The sequence below is a fragment of the Schistocerca nitens genome, chromosome 2, assembly GCF_023898315.1.
Source record: "Schistocerca nitens isolate TAMUIC-IGC-003100 chromosome 2, iqSchNite1.1, whole genome shotgun sequence".
NCBI lineage: Eukaryota > Metazoa > Arthropoda > Insecta > Orthoptera > Acrididae > Schistocerca > Schistocerca nitens.
In genome coordinates, this window is record NC_064615.1 from 975,382,422 (window position 1) to 975,398,928 (window position 16,507).

The 16,507-nt window shown below is 43.1% G+C and overlaps 1 non-coding gene across 1 annotated transcript; it reads left to right on the forward strand.

Annotated features, from left to right (window-relative positions):
• Positions 1-15,881: 15,881 nt before the first annotated feature.
• Trnah-gug (transfer RNA histidin (anticodon GUG)) lies at positions 15,882-15,953 on the forward strand. Its single transcript has one exon. It is a non-coding gene; the product is annotated as a tRNA-His (tRNA).
• The last annotated feature ends 554 nt before the right edge of the window (positions 15,954-16,507 follow it).

Consider the following 16,507-nt stretch of genomic DNA (forward strand, 5'->3'; position numbering starts at 1 on the left):
TTGGGGTAATATTTTTATCTAAATTTCTAAGTAACAAACAATCCCTCTCACTGGTTATCGACAGCAGAAATATACTTATCCCGGTTATCTTTCAGTGAATGTTTACCGTCATCAGTGGCTTCCCTTTACTTTCTGTCGAATAACGGCTAAAAGGTTGGTTCAAATGGTTCCGAGCACTATGGGACTCAACTGCTGAGGTCATTAGTCCCCTAGAACTTAGAACTAGTTAAACCTAACTAATCTAAGGACATCACAAACATCCATGCCCGAGGCAGGATTCGAACCTGCAACCGTAGCGGTCTTGCGGTTCCAGACTGCAGCGCCTTTAACCGCACGGCCACTTCGGCCGGCGCTAAAAGGTTGGAACGCTTTCTTAAAATCACTGTGAAGCTTATCACCACTCTTGGCAACTACAGCAATCTACTGCATTGCAATTCAAGCACCTAAAATACCCTCTAGAATCAATTGCTGCTCGACTAATTGCTCATTTTGCAACTTATCTCTATAACGAAGAAAACATACCTTACCCACGTTCTAGTTGCCGTGGCAAACAACGAATTTGTCAAAGTGTAAAAAATGATGCAAAATGTATATAATGACGAAATGTCTGACGTGTATGAAGAACCCAGCACTAAACTCTTGTTGTCATTATTTTAGCTATTCGTGTCCGTACTTTCTATGTTAGAAGCGATACCATGTTTCACTTCTTTCTGTTTTAAAAGCGATCCCTCTGCTGTGGCTTGGGAACATCTGTAGTACCCTCTGCCCATAATGAGGTTCTATTAAAATAAGGAGACCCCGTCTGAGATCTTCCTGTCAGTACCATGGTACTGAAATGCTTCCAGTTTGGGGCTTTGACGACCGAGCTGTGCGGGTGTGCTGCGTTTACGTCGTCGCTGCTGCTGACCGATTGCTGTAGCTGGGGAGTTCAACCCCGTATCACGTTCACAACTACTAACATCGACTAACTGTAGAAACTGGTAATGGCAGAATCTCTCTAAGGAAGTATACCTTGAAGTTTACGTTTGATAATACCTTCGCAGGACCTAATTCATTTGAAGTGGAGAGATTCGTGTAGGATTCGGTCAAGTTAACAAGTGATGACATCATTGGAGTGCACTAATCGGTTTGCGGAAGAACTGTTTTCCTCAAGTTCAAGAACGCTGTGAAATGTAATCAAATTGTTGAACTTTGTGGATGCAGTTTAAGGTTTAAACATTCGAGTGGCACTACTAAAATGAAAAAAAAATACTAAACTACTCCCGAACAGGCCATGAAGGCCCAACGGCACCGACCGGCCGCCGTGTCATCCTCAGCCCATAGGCGTCACTGGATGCGGATATGGAGGGGCATGTGGTCAGCACACCGCTCTCCCGGCCGTATGTCAGTTTCCGAGACCGGAGCCGCTACTTCTCAATCAAGTAGCTCCTCAGTTTGCCTCACAAGGGCTGAGTGCAACCCGCTTGCCAACAGCGCTGGGCAGACCGGATGGTTACCCATCCAAGTGCTAGCCCGGCCCGACAGCACTTAAACTCGGTGATCTGACGGGAACCGGTGTTACCACTGCGGCAAGCTAATGGCACTACTGGTCAGGCTAAAGTAACCCATGCTGCATTTGGTATTACAAAAATTAGTTTTTGAACTCCCACCGGAAATAATTCCCGAGCAAATTGATACTGTGTTGAGACCTAATGGAACTATTATAAGCATCGTTGCCGGGAGGTAGTGCGCTGCTTATAAATTTCAGTTTCTCTGTGGTGTGCAGCAGATTAAAATCGATGTGTTCAGTATCGTCTTATACCAATGTCTTCGGGTATAAAGTTCTTAATATATGAGGGGGAACCGCGAACGAGAGCTGGCTGTATTCGACTGGACATATTCTCGCTCAACGTTTGCAAAGACGAGTGACGCAACTACCGACCGGTGACGCAGCAGTTCCAAACACTATGTAGCAGCTACCGCTGACACACGTTGCGGCAGTTCGCAGACCATCGGCCACGGCTTCCGAGGTGGACACTTGGCAGCGAAAGCAAACAGCGGTCATTCGGATGGATACAAACAATCCAGAAGACAGGTAAGAGAACACGATATCCAAGCAACCAGCAGAAAAGGAACGTAGCAACGTTGCGTATGTTGAGCGCAACAGCTCACTCAGGCGCCCTGCCTGTGACCGGTATTGAGCACAGTCTGCCCATGACACCGAAACAGTAGAGACAAATGAAAACCATTAGACAAACATCCGGCGAAAAATAAAAAATGCATGACTGCCCATCAGGGAACGGACAAAATTATACCTACCTTGAGACAGGGTCAAGCAGTTGCAAAAAAAAAAAAAAAAAAAAAAAAAAAAAAAAAAAAAAAAAAAAAAAAGAGAGAGAGAGAGAGAGAGAGAAATGAACGACACATGACAAACGACAGCAACTTTACGTATTCATCTCAGTCAAAGTTAAGTAATATTTTAATTTGTACATGTTCATACACCAGTAAAAGAGTTTTAACTTATACGCTGTACCGCAGTACTTCACCTTTTCCTGCTCGTATTCGATTCCTACACTCGGCCTACCCTTCAGTTTACAGGAGCAGACCCACGTGCCGCCTTCCAGGCGGGATACAAAACAATCGTCGGGCCCTGGCATTGAAAAATTAGGCGCCTCCGTATATGCAAAACTGACTCCGAAAAGTAAAACAGAGACCGATAAACTCCCAACAGAAGCAGCAGAGAAGAAAAAGGAGAAACGGAAAGACATTCATTCACCGGACTGGACTGATGATAAAGAAGAAGACCAATACCATGATGACGGAGACCATTGGTGAAATGACACAAGCGACTTACCAGAGAAGAACCTAATACAAAACGGAATTCCGTAGCACGAGAAACAGGAGCTCATGACGACTCAGATTTCTATTAAATGGAAATATGCGAACATTAGAAAGAAAATGTCCGCTGCTCGTGGTCTCGTGGTAGCGTTCTCGTTTCCCGAGCACGGAGCCCCGGGTTCGATTGCCGACGGGTCAGTGATTTTCCCTGCCTCGAGATGACTAGGTGTTGTTGTTGTCGTCTTCATCTTCGTCATTCGTCCCAAATTACGGTCGGAGGAAGGCAATGGCAAACCACATCCACTAGGACCTTCCCTAGTACGGCGATGCGGGTCTCCCGCATCGCTCCCCTACACTCTGTCACGGAGTATGGGATTTCATCATCATCATCTAGAAAGAAATATAGAGAGGAAGGTGAGAGATATACAGTTAGATATACAATGAGATATACAATGAGACAAAGCTCAACCTAATATGATAAAATTACAAGAATACAGGATTGCAACACCGAATATCAACAAGATACTGCTCACTCCCAAGTTGAAGAACCACCTGGACCTTATTCAGCGTTGTCAGAAACAGTCTGTAAAGCTTGTAAGGGTGTTTCAGGGTAGATTGCACTGAGAAATAATTATTAAAAAAAATTCTATGAGTCGCGCTGCTTCCGACTTCATTAGCACTGAAGTTAGCCAGCACGCAGTTGCGGGCAAATTCAAGCAGCCCGACAGAGGCAGTGCCACCAAGCGTGTCCTTCCTTTGGTTTTTTGAAACCGAACAGGAGAGCGATAAAAACATTGGACATGTGACGGTAGTAAGGATCAAACCTGAGTCAAAGGCTGAGCAGTCTCTGCGCCATCATCTACGCTATGGCAACACTTGAAATTGCTCTCGAAGGGCCTGGTGGGCTAACTTCAATGCTAATTTACTCGAAGACGGTGCAACGTATCAAACTATTTTCTCAACGATTACATTTCAGGAGAGCCTACACTGCAACACCTTCACAAGCTTTTCAGACTTTCTCACCGTCCTGCTTATGCAGAAGATACTTAAGTTGTAATGTTGTAAAAAGTGACATATCGGGCTGGAGCACTAACAGGCTACAATGCAATAATTAACACCGGTTCCATTAAAGAAGGCAGAACTGTGATATTACCTAAAGAAAGTATCACAGTCCGTAATACTGAATATCTTCTTAACAGCAGAGGCGTAGTGTTCGCAGTAAATAACAACAGAACAATCAACTTTTATCTGCCTTCAAACACAGGGAGAGACAGCAGCGAGTAGAATTCTTCAAAGAATTGATAATACCACTGTTTGCACTGTTTGCAACGGGCCATGCTCACATATCTGCCGGTGCTTTTTAAGTGCGCCATTAATCCAAAAGACCATACGCTAATAAATCAATGGAGCTTGAAAAAGTTAGGGTTTGTCGACACGTGGGAGGTTCTGCACGGTTATTAGCTATTATGCTGCCACTTAAACTGTCTACAAGTAGTAGTGTACATTACCATATATAGGAGAGGTATCACATATTGTAGCAAGAACCTGAGGACTTCAAGTATAGGATTTGCTACTATCTTAAGAACACCGCAGCCCAGTTTATTTTCAGAAGCATAGATAAGACTCAGACATTGCCAACAGTGGGGTACACAAAATTATCTGTTCTGATTGTGACACGTTTTACATTGATCAGTCAGGCAAAGACATAGCAGCGAGGCTGGCTGAACATGAACGCACAGGCCAGAAACTTTGTCCACTGGAAGCCTTGGTAATTAACTTCATACAGCTTTCAGTCCAGATCTAATCTTAAACGACCAGACATAACTTAATACTTCATCTCTTCTAAACTTCACATAATCCTCTGTTTTTCATTACTTCCCTCATATTCGCCCATTGTCCCATATTCATCGAGTTCTTCTATTTTACTGAAATTTCAGTAATTACAATCGTTAAGTCTTTCTTTTAATTGTTACTTGTGTTATCTTCCATGTTTAATACTTCTTGTCAAGTGCTGTTTTTGTTTTGCTTGGTTCATTTATTTAGTACATACTATTACATAGGGACAGTTTTTGAGTATAACGTTAATGTTATTCCTATAAGCTCCCTTTATATTTGTATACTGTTCAATTTTTTACTTTTTATATGCAGTACCACCACACTGTCAAAGATGTCATTTACTATATATTCCCTCACATTCCTCCAGTTGACTGCATTTATTCGTTTCTGTTTATCTTATTAATATTGCTTAACATATTAAAATATTCTGTAGTTGCAGCCTTCCCAGGTACTAATTTTATTTTATTTATTAGCTTTGTCTATTAATATAAACTGTAATGTAGGCATGCTTTCCCAGCTTTGTCTTAGTTAGCCGGCCGCGGTGGTCTCGCGGTTCTAGGCGCGCAGTCCGGAACCGTGGGACTGCTACGGTCGCAGGTTCGAATCCTGCCTCGGGCATGGATGTGTGTGATGTCCTTAGGTTAGTTAGGTTTAAGTAGTTCTAAGCTCTAGGGGACTGATAACCACAGCAGTTGAGTCCCATAGTGCTCAGAGCCATTTGAACCATTTTGTCTTAGTTTTTTCCTGTTTACTCCATTTATCCTTATTTATTGTTCAAATTTTTTCTTTTTACATTGCATTACCGTCGCACTGTCATTTACTGTGCGTTTGGGCTTCCATCTAGATAAGTAACTTCTTTTCCAATGTATTTTACAACACTGAAATTTCTTTGTCGACGACAGTCTGTAAATGACTGATGATGGCCTTGTAAGCCGAAAACCGGTTTCCACAATAAATTAATACTGTAGAACAATAGTAAACTAGTGCTTTTCATTTGTTATTCTGCAAGCCGTCTAGACGGGATATATGCAACAGCTGATGTGAAGCAACATGTCCTACGGTCGGAAATTTGGGCAACCATATTTTCTGATCATGCTGTGACATTTGTGCTACTAAGATGGAGACACAAGGAAACTATAAAGGAAAGGGGCAGTGGAAACTTCATGTGGATCATTTATTAGCTCCTGGATGCCGCACAGCGCTTAACACTTACGTGGGATGAGTGTGTTGAATGGTTACCAAAGTACAGTTCATCAATGCGTTGGTGGATAAAGTGTGCCAAACCTGCTGTAACGTGGACCCTGAAAAAGTGCTCTCGCTAGAAAAATGCCTGGCAGAATAACAGAGTGGAATATCATTTTCAGTGACTAAGAAAGTTGTACAAAAGAGACTCATTAATATTTGAAAATTATGTACAGAAGAATAGAAGCTGAAATATTGACATGGACGACAAACAGTTTAGATAAAAAGAGAATGGAAGAAGCTATCGAAATGCCGTGCGACAGAAGAACGCTAAAAGTTAGATGGGTTGATCACGTAACTAATGAGGAACTACTGAATAGGACTGGGGAGACAAGAAATTTATGGCACAGCCTTGTCAAACGAAGGGATCTGTTGATAGGACACATTCTGTGACATCAAGGGATCACCAGTATCAACAGATTAGTATCTGAGAGAACTGGTGGAGGGGGGGCGGAGGGGGGGGGGGGAGTTAAAATCGTAGACGGATACCAAGAGATGAATACAGTAAGCAGATTCAGGAATATGTATGATGCAGTAGTTATTCGGAGATGGAGAGGCTTGCACGGGATAGAGTAGCTGGGAGAGCTGACCAACCAGACTTCGGACTGAAGACTACAATAACAACAAAAAGATTTATCAAATCTTAAGTGTTTGCAGAGATATGGTACCGATAACTGAAACTTGCAAAATTAGATACGCAATAGTACCACTTGATTACGAAGAAGCGTTCTACAGAGTAAACCATTCATACCTTTTACACACGATTCGAGCGATGAATTTTCCTCAACAATTTATCGCCATGACAGAAAACCTGCTAACGAATAGTACATGCAAAATTAATATAAATGACAACAAGAAGGCTAATGAAGATAAGTAGCTCTGTCAGGCAAGGTTCTCCCATGACTATGATACTTTTCGCGATAGCTATGGAGCGTTTCTTGTTCGCACAAACGCACGAACTGCAGGATTTACAAATACATGAAAAAAAATGTAAATCATATACTGAAGACGTACGATTCCTGGCCTGAAGTGAAAGTGAAATAAAAACTGCACTCCACATTACTAAGATGTATGACCTTGCATCCAGTGGCAAGTTAAGTAAGGAATTACGATCATTGGCCGAGAAGATAAAGTCGGAGCTCAAGGACAACTGGTATGGATTGACAAACTGAAATGCCTCGGAATAATCTACGCGGACAACATACGACTTAACATTTGCCATCAACTATAGGAGAAAAAGTAAGAATATTTTTTGATACACGTAACAACACAATATCACCATATTTAATAGATAAAGGATCATCGAATAAAATACGCGAACTTTCTAAAGAATACTGTGATGCAGAAGTGTGTGTTTATAGGTTGATGTTCGATTTTAAACATTTTATTCTCACTTATTTATGCGTCTTATTTATGAATTACATATGAAAATTTTTCTTTAGGTTCTAAAGAACCAAAGGTTTTAGATCAGTGTCTGATACACTCTGACGGATGTGTCAGGTACCGACGAAGACAAATTACACAACCGTATCTCCAAATATTCAGTTAAATATTCATTTGTGTTCGATTTGTATTATTAGACCAAAATACGAGGGGAGTTCAATAGCTAATGCAACACTTTTTTTTAACGCTTTTTGGTTTTGATCAGGATTACAATACACCACAGCAATCTCCACTTCTATAGCTACAAAACTCAATTTTTCAAGATGATCACAGTTCAATCGACGGCCTTACACCACCTTAATGGGAGAGTCTATATATTCTACTGGTCGACATCGGAACAACGTCGTCCTGCATCAGTAACCTCCCCATCATACACGTACTGCTTCCCGTGAAGTGTAGCCTTCATTGGGCCAAAAAGATGTGGTTGAGGTGACGAACCCACTGAAGTCGTTTCTTCAGTTTCCTGAGTGTAGCACAGTACACTTCAGAGTTGATAGTCGCACCATGGTGGAGGAAATCGAACAGAACAATGCCTTCAGAGCCCTAGAAGTCCGTCGTCGTGACACTACCGGCTGAAAGCGCACAGAGGTGGTGTGGCGCCACTCCATGAATTGCCGTTTTGTTTCCGCTTCGAAGTGATAAAACCACGTTCATTGCCTGTGAAGACGTGCGACAAAAAATTGTCAGTATCAGCCTTGTAGCACGCAAGCAATTCCGCACAGATGGTCCTCCATTGCTCTTTACGGTCTTCTGTTAGGCGGTAAGGAACCCAGCGGCCACACACATTTGAGCACCACAAAAAGTGAACGGGTGTATCAGCACTACCAACAGAGGCGTCCAGTTGAGCAGCGAGGCGTTTGATTGTGTTTCGTTGGTCATATCGAAGGAGACTGTCCGCACATTCCAACATAGTAGAAGTTACAGGTGCATGAGTCGTCTGGCACGCAGGAGATGGGACAGGTTTACCCGACCTTGTTGCGATGACCACAGACGCCTCGCCCAACGACTCACTTGCTTTTGTTCCCTGCCAGGTCTTCGTAGATATTCTGCAAACGTCTATGAATATCTGTATTGCTGTTGTTTTCCTCAAAAAAAAAAAAAAAAAAAAAAGAAAAAACTCAGTGACAGATCTCTGCTTGGAACGCACTTCCATTGAAGGCGCCATTTTGAAGGCTACTATAGCGCCGCCATCTATCGGAACTTCATGGAACTATAGCGGGGATATTCATGACGCCCCACAAAAAAATCCGAATTTTTTCCACCAAAAATCGGCAGAGAAGAAGATATATTGCATCACTTATTGAACAGGTCGAAGGAGAATACCTCATTGTTAGAAATGGAGCAAGTTTTCACTTGTTTCTAATGTACGCGGAAGAAAAAGAGAAATTATTTAATAATTATCTGTTTCAACAAAACAGTTTATTCAAACGGACATTCGCAGTGCAATCATTATTTTACTACGGTGTGATTATCTACATTCATACATCCAACATACAATTAAGAAGACATTGGTAGCAAGGAAGAAGAAAGAGGGGAAGAAAGTGGTTATGACACTGCATAGTGGCATGTTTTAGAATTTTTTTTCCTGCGCAAACATAATTTTTTTCTAATGTAAAGTGCATGTAATGAGAAATTATCTTTCTCCTGTACTGTATTGTCATTATTTTCCCTTTCATGTCGATCTTTTCTGCCTTGAGATAGAAATGATATTATATATAATCCTTTCCTGTCAGCAAAAATGATCCTCCTGATATGGCGTTGTAACGTCTAAAATACCCTATGCCCATAATCAGGTCCTATTAAAATAAAGTGAATCGGTCTTAAATCTTCCTGCAGTATTTGAGTACCATGACCCTAACAGGAATATTTCGAATCGGTTCCCTTTATTTTAATAGGGCCTGCATATTGCCAGAGGGTACTTTAGATGCCACCACGTTGGAGCCTCGAATCCTTTTAGAACAGAAAGCGATGAAATATAGTATCGTACCTGTCTCATATCACATACCTTTTCCTACCCGCAGTGTAAATTCATGCCCACTCTTCCAACTGAGTCACGTTTGTTACGGTCAGCAACACAGGCAAAATCACAAGCGGGAGAGAAGTTATACAAGCACTAGTGAAGAGAGGGTATTAGTTAGATCAGAAAGAAAGGAAAGCCAGTTTAACCTAAAAAGCAATTAGAGCACACTGGCTGAATAACAGTGTCGTCAAACATGGACGCAAGAACGAATGCACGGCGATTGCTCGCATCCGCCTCCCCGCCTCTTCTTCAAAAATGTTCAGATGTGTGTGAAATCTTATGGGACTTATCTGCTAAGGTCATCAGTCTCTAAGCTTACACACTACTTAACCTAAATTATCCTAAGGACATACACACACACACACACACACACACACACACACACACACACACACACACACCCATGCCCGAGGGAGGTCTCGAACCTCCGCCGGGACCATTCGCACAGTCCATGACTGACCGCTCGGCTAATCCCACGCGGCCCGCCGCCTCTACGCAATAGGATAAACACAACGGTTTTCTCGATCATCGGTCCCTTCCTGTGGCAACTTCATCATCTCAGAGTAGCATTTACAAACAGTCATTTATTTATTGGTGATATAGCAATCTTTGCCTTCCCCTGCACTTTTTACTCTCCATGGATGACACTGGTACAGCGTTTCACAACCTGGGGTAACTACTCCCTGAAGAGTATCATGACATTTTCTGAAGGATAAAAACAAAACGATTCGATATTGTTTCAGACAAGAAACTAAATTATTTTCAAAACATCATTACTATTATCACAATTTTGTAAGACTGATGCTGATTATACACTGCTGGCCACCGTAAATGCAACACCAAGAAAGACAAGAGGTAGCACAACAAGATTTATTTTGTGGATAACATGTTGACCAAGTATCAAATGATTACGTTTACAGACGTCTGTGACATGTGGTTCCTGCCAGAATCAGTAGCCAGAGTAGCCGCCATTGTTGGAGATCACCGTTGCCACACGTCTCGGCATTGAGTCAAAGAGACGTTGGATGTGTTCCTGGGGTACAACAGCCCAAGCAGTTTCCACACGTTGCCAAAGATCATCTGGTGCGGCAGCTGGGGATGTAATCTGGGTCACTCGTTGAGCAACCATGGACCACATGTTTTCTATCGGCGAAAGATCCGGAGAGCGAGCCGGCCAGGGAAGCAATTCAATCTGGTTATTGACGAAGAACCTTTGGACAATGCGTGCCACGTGTGGTCGCGCATTATCCTGTTGAGCTATGGTTGTGGCCGAGCCCTGAAGGTAAGGAAGGACAACTGGCTCCAGAACCTCGGATATGTAGCGCCGGCTATTTAAAGTACCGGCAATGTATACTAGAGGCGTGCGAGAGTAATATCCAATAACGCCCCATACCATAATACCCGGTTCAAGACCAGTGTGGCGGTGCATAATGCAGCTGTCCAGCATCCTCTCTCCACGGTGTCTCCACACTCGAATCCGACCATCGTGGTGCTGCAGACAGAAGCGTGCCCCGTCAGTAAAGACAACGTCATTCCATTCTGCCGTCCACATCCGTCTGTCATCACACCATTGGCGACGGAGACGTCTGTGGTTCTGCGTCAATGGTAGACGAAGCAATGGACGTCTTGCGGACAGACTACTCTGCTGTAAACGGCGTCGAATGGTACGCGCAGACACTGGATGATGCGTTACAGACGCAATGTGCTGTGCTATGGTTCGGGATGTCACTGAGCGATCCGTCACTGCCATGCGCACAATTTGCCTATCAGCACGTGCAGTGGTGCACCGAGGTGAGTGCGATCGACCACGTCGGTCCGCCGTACCCTCCTGCATCCAACGGTCACATATCCGCATTACAGTTGTTTGGTTTCGTCCAACACGACTAGCGATTTCTCTGTATGATAATCCACAATCTCGGTAAGCCACTATCCTTCCTCTGTCGAGTTCGGATACTTGATCAAAAGGTGTTCGCTGTTGTCTACGAGGCATAACTGATCGTCTTGTGAAACAACCACAAGGTAAACACACGTGCCGAACGTACACTCGTCGAAATCGCCAAGCCTTAAATGGCGCTATGAGGTGGCGCCACAGGCGTGCGTGATGTGCGTCTGCGCTGAAATTCTAATCAGTTGCATATCTCATCGCTGCAAACCCATGGTGTAAATTTCACTTGATTCGGATGCTTCCTTCAGGGTGTTGCATTTACGGTGGCCAGCAGTGTATAACTTATCAATAATTACTTTATCTCAGTTATCAGCATTAATGCGGTGGAGGTTACAGGTTCCTCACACGGTCTACCCACTACACATATATGTTGTTGTTTGTCCTGTATATCGCTGACGATAAAAGTGAGGCATATACGTAACAAATGCTAAATATCTCAAGAAAACATCTTTTCCAAGTTTCATATAGTATCTGCAGTAGCCCAGAGAGTGCTTCAGTACTCGCTTCGAGAAAGGTAGATAAATTGTGACTTTTCATGCTTTCCGGACAGATCTGTTGCAAATACAATTTTCGGGTTTACCGCCGGATCGTATCGTGTAAATGAATTACTTGACGGCACGACACAGCAGTAACTACATAAGGGCTACTATAGCGCTGTACACGGTATTATTATTACTAATAGTGGCTGTGGTCAGATGCAGATCATTAACAGCCTGAAGTCTTCAAAATTTCTTCCAGTTCAGAAGTAAGGAGAGCAGCAATCAAGTGATTTACGGACAGTAAGTGTAGTGCACAAATTTTAATTTGGTTGCTTCTAAATACGGTTGCAGTGTGCAAGTTAAGCAAATACCGCCATGGGGGGGGGGGGGGGGAGTAATGCAGGGGAAATATGTTTTGTAGCAGGTATCTACTCTCACTGTGGATAGTTAGCGTTCTGATCTGAGGAAGAGTTGTGGATAGCACTTGCGATGCACCTCGAATTCCTTCGTCATTCTTTCTAAAAACACACACGCACTCAAACTAAATATCATTCATTTTTCATCATTTTAGAAAGTCTTTCATGCCACAATTTAGTTACGTGCTGAAGTTGGTGATAATGTGGGGATGTGGGGAACGAGGGGGCGGGGGGGGGGGTGCGGGCAACAGACGACTAGGGGAGGGACACAGACGGGAGGGTATTAGCTAATGTTTAATTGCATTCAGAGGTAACGGTCTAAGCAGAGTTTGGAACCACTGCTGTCGTACGATGGAGATTATTCTTTGATGTCTCAGCAGACGTCCTATCGTCATGTCCCTTATTCATGTCAATTTTTTCCACATATTTCTATCCTCGCCGATTATGCAGAGAACTTCACTACTTGTCTTGATCAGCCCATCTAATTTTCAGCATGCTGCTACAGCGCCACACCTCCAACACTTTTTTCGCTTTTGCTCCAGTTTTTCCATTGCCCATGGTTGTACAATGGTGTGCTCCAGACGTGCTTCCTCAGATCAAAGCCTTTGTTCGATACCAGTAGGCTTCTTTTCGTCAGGAATGCCCTCTTTGCATATGCAAACTTTTTTTTTTTTTTTTTTTTGTCACACTTGCTTCGTCAGCCATGGGTTATTTTCCTTCCAAGCTAGTAAAATTCCTTCACTTTGTCTACTTCACAGTCCGGCACCGCAATACTGTAGTCTTTCTTCTGTTTACCCCAGCACAATTCGTTCATTATTGTATTCATACCTGTAATTTTCAGCAACTGTAGTATAAATTTCAGAATAAAATTCACTCGTCAGTTGCAACTGGAGACTGAATTTCATTCTGAAATATTCCTTCACTTTGTCTACTTCATAGTCTGTCATTTATGTTTATGCGACTCCTCACTATTTTCGTCTTTCTTCGATTTGCTTTCAAACGATAATTTGCGTTCAGCAGACTGTTAATTCCTTTCAGTATCTCCTGCAATTCTTCCTCGCTTTCGCGGAGAATTGCACTGTTTTCAGCAAATCTCATCGTTGATATTCTTTCACACCCTGAATTTTAATCCCACTCCTGAGTCTATCTTTTATTTCCGCGATTCCTTCTTCGATGTACAGACTGAGCATTAGCTGAGAAATACCTATCTCTCATATTTCCAGGGTTTCGTCTCACAATTTGTAAAAAACGGAACCCTTACAGGATCTCTTTGTTGTCTGTTTGTCTGTCTGTCTGTCGGTCTGTTCGACTGTTGCTTTTTCTCAGGAACGGATAGGCGTACCAATTTGAAATTCATGGTGACGTTCTAAACCTACGGTCCCTTGGTGGTCTAAAAAACTGATTCTTCTAAGTAAATGCAATAAAAATATGCGGTTATTTATGTCACATATTTTGATTCCGTCAGCCTAACTTATCAAAACCTACACACTTCAAAAAAAGTCATGAATTATCTCGCTCCCGAGAGTTCCGGAACCTGTACAGAAAATTGGAATAGAGATCTACATAAACATCATCTGCGCCGTTTTAATTGCTCATGGAAACCAAACATTCACGTACCACCATACAGCGAGACATTCAGAGCGCTGCATGATGTCGTGGTTGCAAAGATGGACCTCGCCATTGACGTCGGGAGTGAAGGTGCCCATCATACAGTCTAATGCACGGAGTTTGAGTCGTAACACGACGGCCTGCGCCAGCACGAAAAGCATTATTCAACATCGTGGCGTTGCTGTCAGGGTTCATCCGAGCCTTAATCCGTAGATAGCGGTCATCCACTGCAGTAATAGCCCTTGGGCGGCCGGAGCGAGGCATGTCATCGACAGTTCTTGTCTCTCTGTATCTCTTTAATGTACAAGAAACATCTCTTTGGTTCACTCCGAGACGCCTAGACACTTCCCTTGTTGAGAGCCCTTCCTGGCACAATGTAACAATGCGCGCGCGATCGAACCGCGGTATTGACCGTCTATGCATGGTTGAACTACAGACAATACGAGCCGTGTACCTCCTTCCTGGTAGAATGACTGGAAAAGATCGTCTGTCGGACCCCCTCCCTCTAATAGGCGCTGCTCAATCATGGTTGTTTACATCTTTGGGCGGGTTTAGTGACATCTCTGAAAAGTCAGAGGGACTGTGTCTGTGATACCTTATGCACAGTCAACGTCTATCTTCCCGAGTTCTGGGAATCAGGGTGATGCAAAACTCTTTTTGATGTGTGTATAATGTAGTTCCCGTTGAACTAGAATTGAGAAATCTGGTAAAAACAATGTTTCACAGCGCAAGTAATGAAAAGATTGGAAAGACGTTAATTTGGTAGTATATCACACGAAAAAATGTTTCTGTCGACATTTGTTATCCGACTTCAAATATAAACCAAAACGTTCTCGAAACTGCTCGAGATCACGGGCACCGATACCTTGCCACTTGCCAATGTCGATGTTAGGCAAAAATCGTCGAGATACTCAATTCCTAGGACAGATGGACTGTCTACATACATAATTATGTTTGTACAGAACCCTGATAGTGCGAACCGAGCCCTACAAGCACTTGGACAAGTTTTTTAACCGAGTACTTCAGTCTTGATGTTCCATTCTTATAGTTACCTTGTGGTTCTTATACACATCCTACAGGACGTTCGGAAATTTCCATTGCAAACTTCTAGGACTTGTAGATAGGAGTGAGTACATAATATTTTGAATAGGAACCCACGCCCGAGAACGTAGCGTTTCCGTTCTACTACGGTTTCAATTCGGGTGTTTAAGTCGGCCACTTCTGCTTAAGGAATTTAATTAGGAGTGACGCAGTACAATTATTATTTAGCAATTGGAATGGAAATATAATGAAACATTCATTTGTCACTTAAGCTCATTTACGAGACTCCTGTACAACCTGAGGAAGATCTGCTACCACGAGTTCTTGCTGCTGCACTCTTCAGACACCAGGGGGGATGGGGAGAGTGTTCCAGAACATGCGTCGCAGGTATAATGTAACAACGTCGGTGGTCGCCACATGTAGCCGCTATTGTAATGCATCAGTACTGTTCTGTATGTACAGAATTCTGGGTTCTTTTGTTTTGCAATAATGTAAACACGTAATGTTCACGTGTTAATACAGACAAACGTGCTTAAGTGATAAATGGATGTTTAGTTATGTTTCCTGTCTATTTGTGCCTAATAACTGTACTGCTTCACACCTAATTCAGTTCCTCAAGCGGAAGTGGATTAATTAAACATCTGAACTGAAACCGCCGTAGAACGGATCGGTACATTTCCGGACATGGGTTCCTGTTCAAAATATTATGTACTCATTGCCCTCTACAAGTCCTAAAGTTTGTAGCGGGATGTTCTGACCACCCTGCACATTACCCATAATTCCTATAGCCTATACCTGTACTAAAGTGAAATAGCGAATTATAAGGGTCCTGCAGTTCATTATCGCTCCGGACCATGCGGCCTTCAGTCGGCCGTGATGGCAAGTGCCTATCGGTTTCCAGCGATTGAGAAAGCGGCGGCCGGCGGCCGCAGCGGAGTCAGCGATAGCTACGTCAATACTACGTCAGCGTTCCGGCATGCGCGCACTCAACTGGATAACGAGAGACTCTCTTCACAGAGAGCACAACAGCGTCAGCCGTGATAGTCTAGTGGTTAGGACATTGCGTTGTGGCCGCAAGAACCCAGGTTCGAATCCTGGTCACGGCAAGGGCATAACATTTTTATTGAGGTTAAAGAACGAAAACCAACTACCCTTACCAGTGCTCGACGTTCACAATAACTTCCCAGAAATTGTAAAACGTACAGTAATTTAAAGCAGCAACAGCTCTCTTTAACATTACCGAGTCAACGATATCTTCGCTTTATTTTTATAACTTACTCCTTTTGAAGTTTTGAGTTACCACGGCGTCTCCCACAAAGATGTTAAAATGATAGCATGCTATTGAAGGCAGTGCTTCATTTTATCTTGCCAATATCCTTCAGTTTGAAGTAGGTGCCTAGAAAATGATCGGTGTAGTATTGAAAGCTTACATGCTGCCCCGGTTCTAGACGCTTCAGTCCGGAACCGCGCGACTCCTACGGTCGTAGGTTCGAATCCTGCCTCGGGCATGGATGTGTGTGATGTCCTTAGGTTAGTTAGGTTTAATTAGTTCTAATTTCTAGGGGACTGATGACCTCCTATGTTAAGTCCCATAGTGCTCAGAGCCATTTGAACCATTTTTTTTTACATGCTGTCCGCAGCACGGTCCAATACATACTCT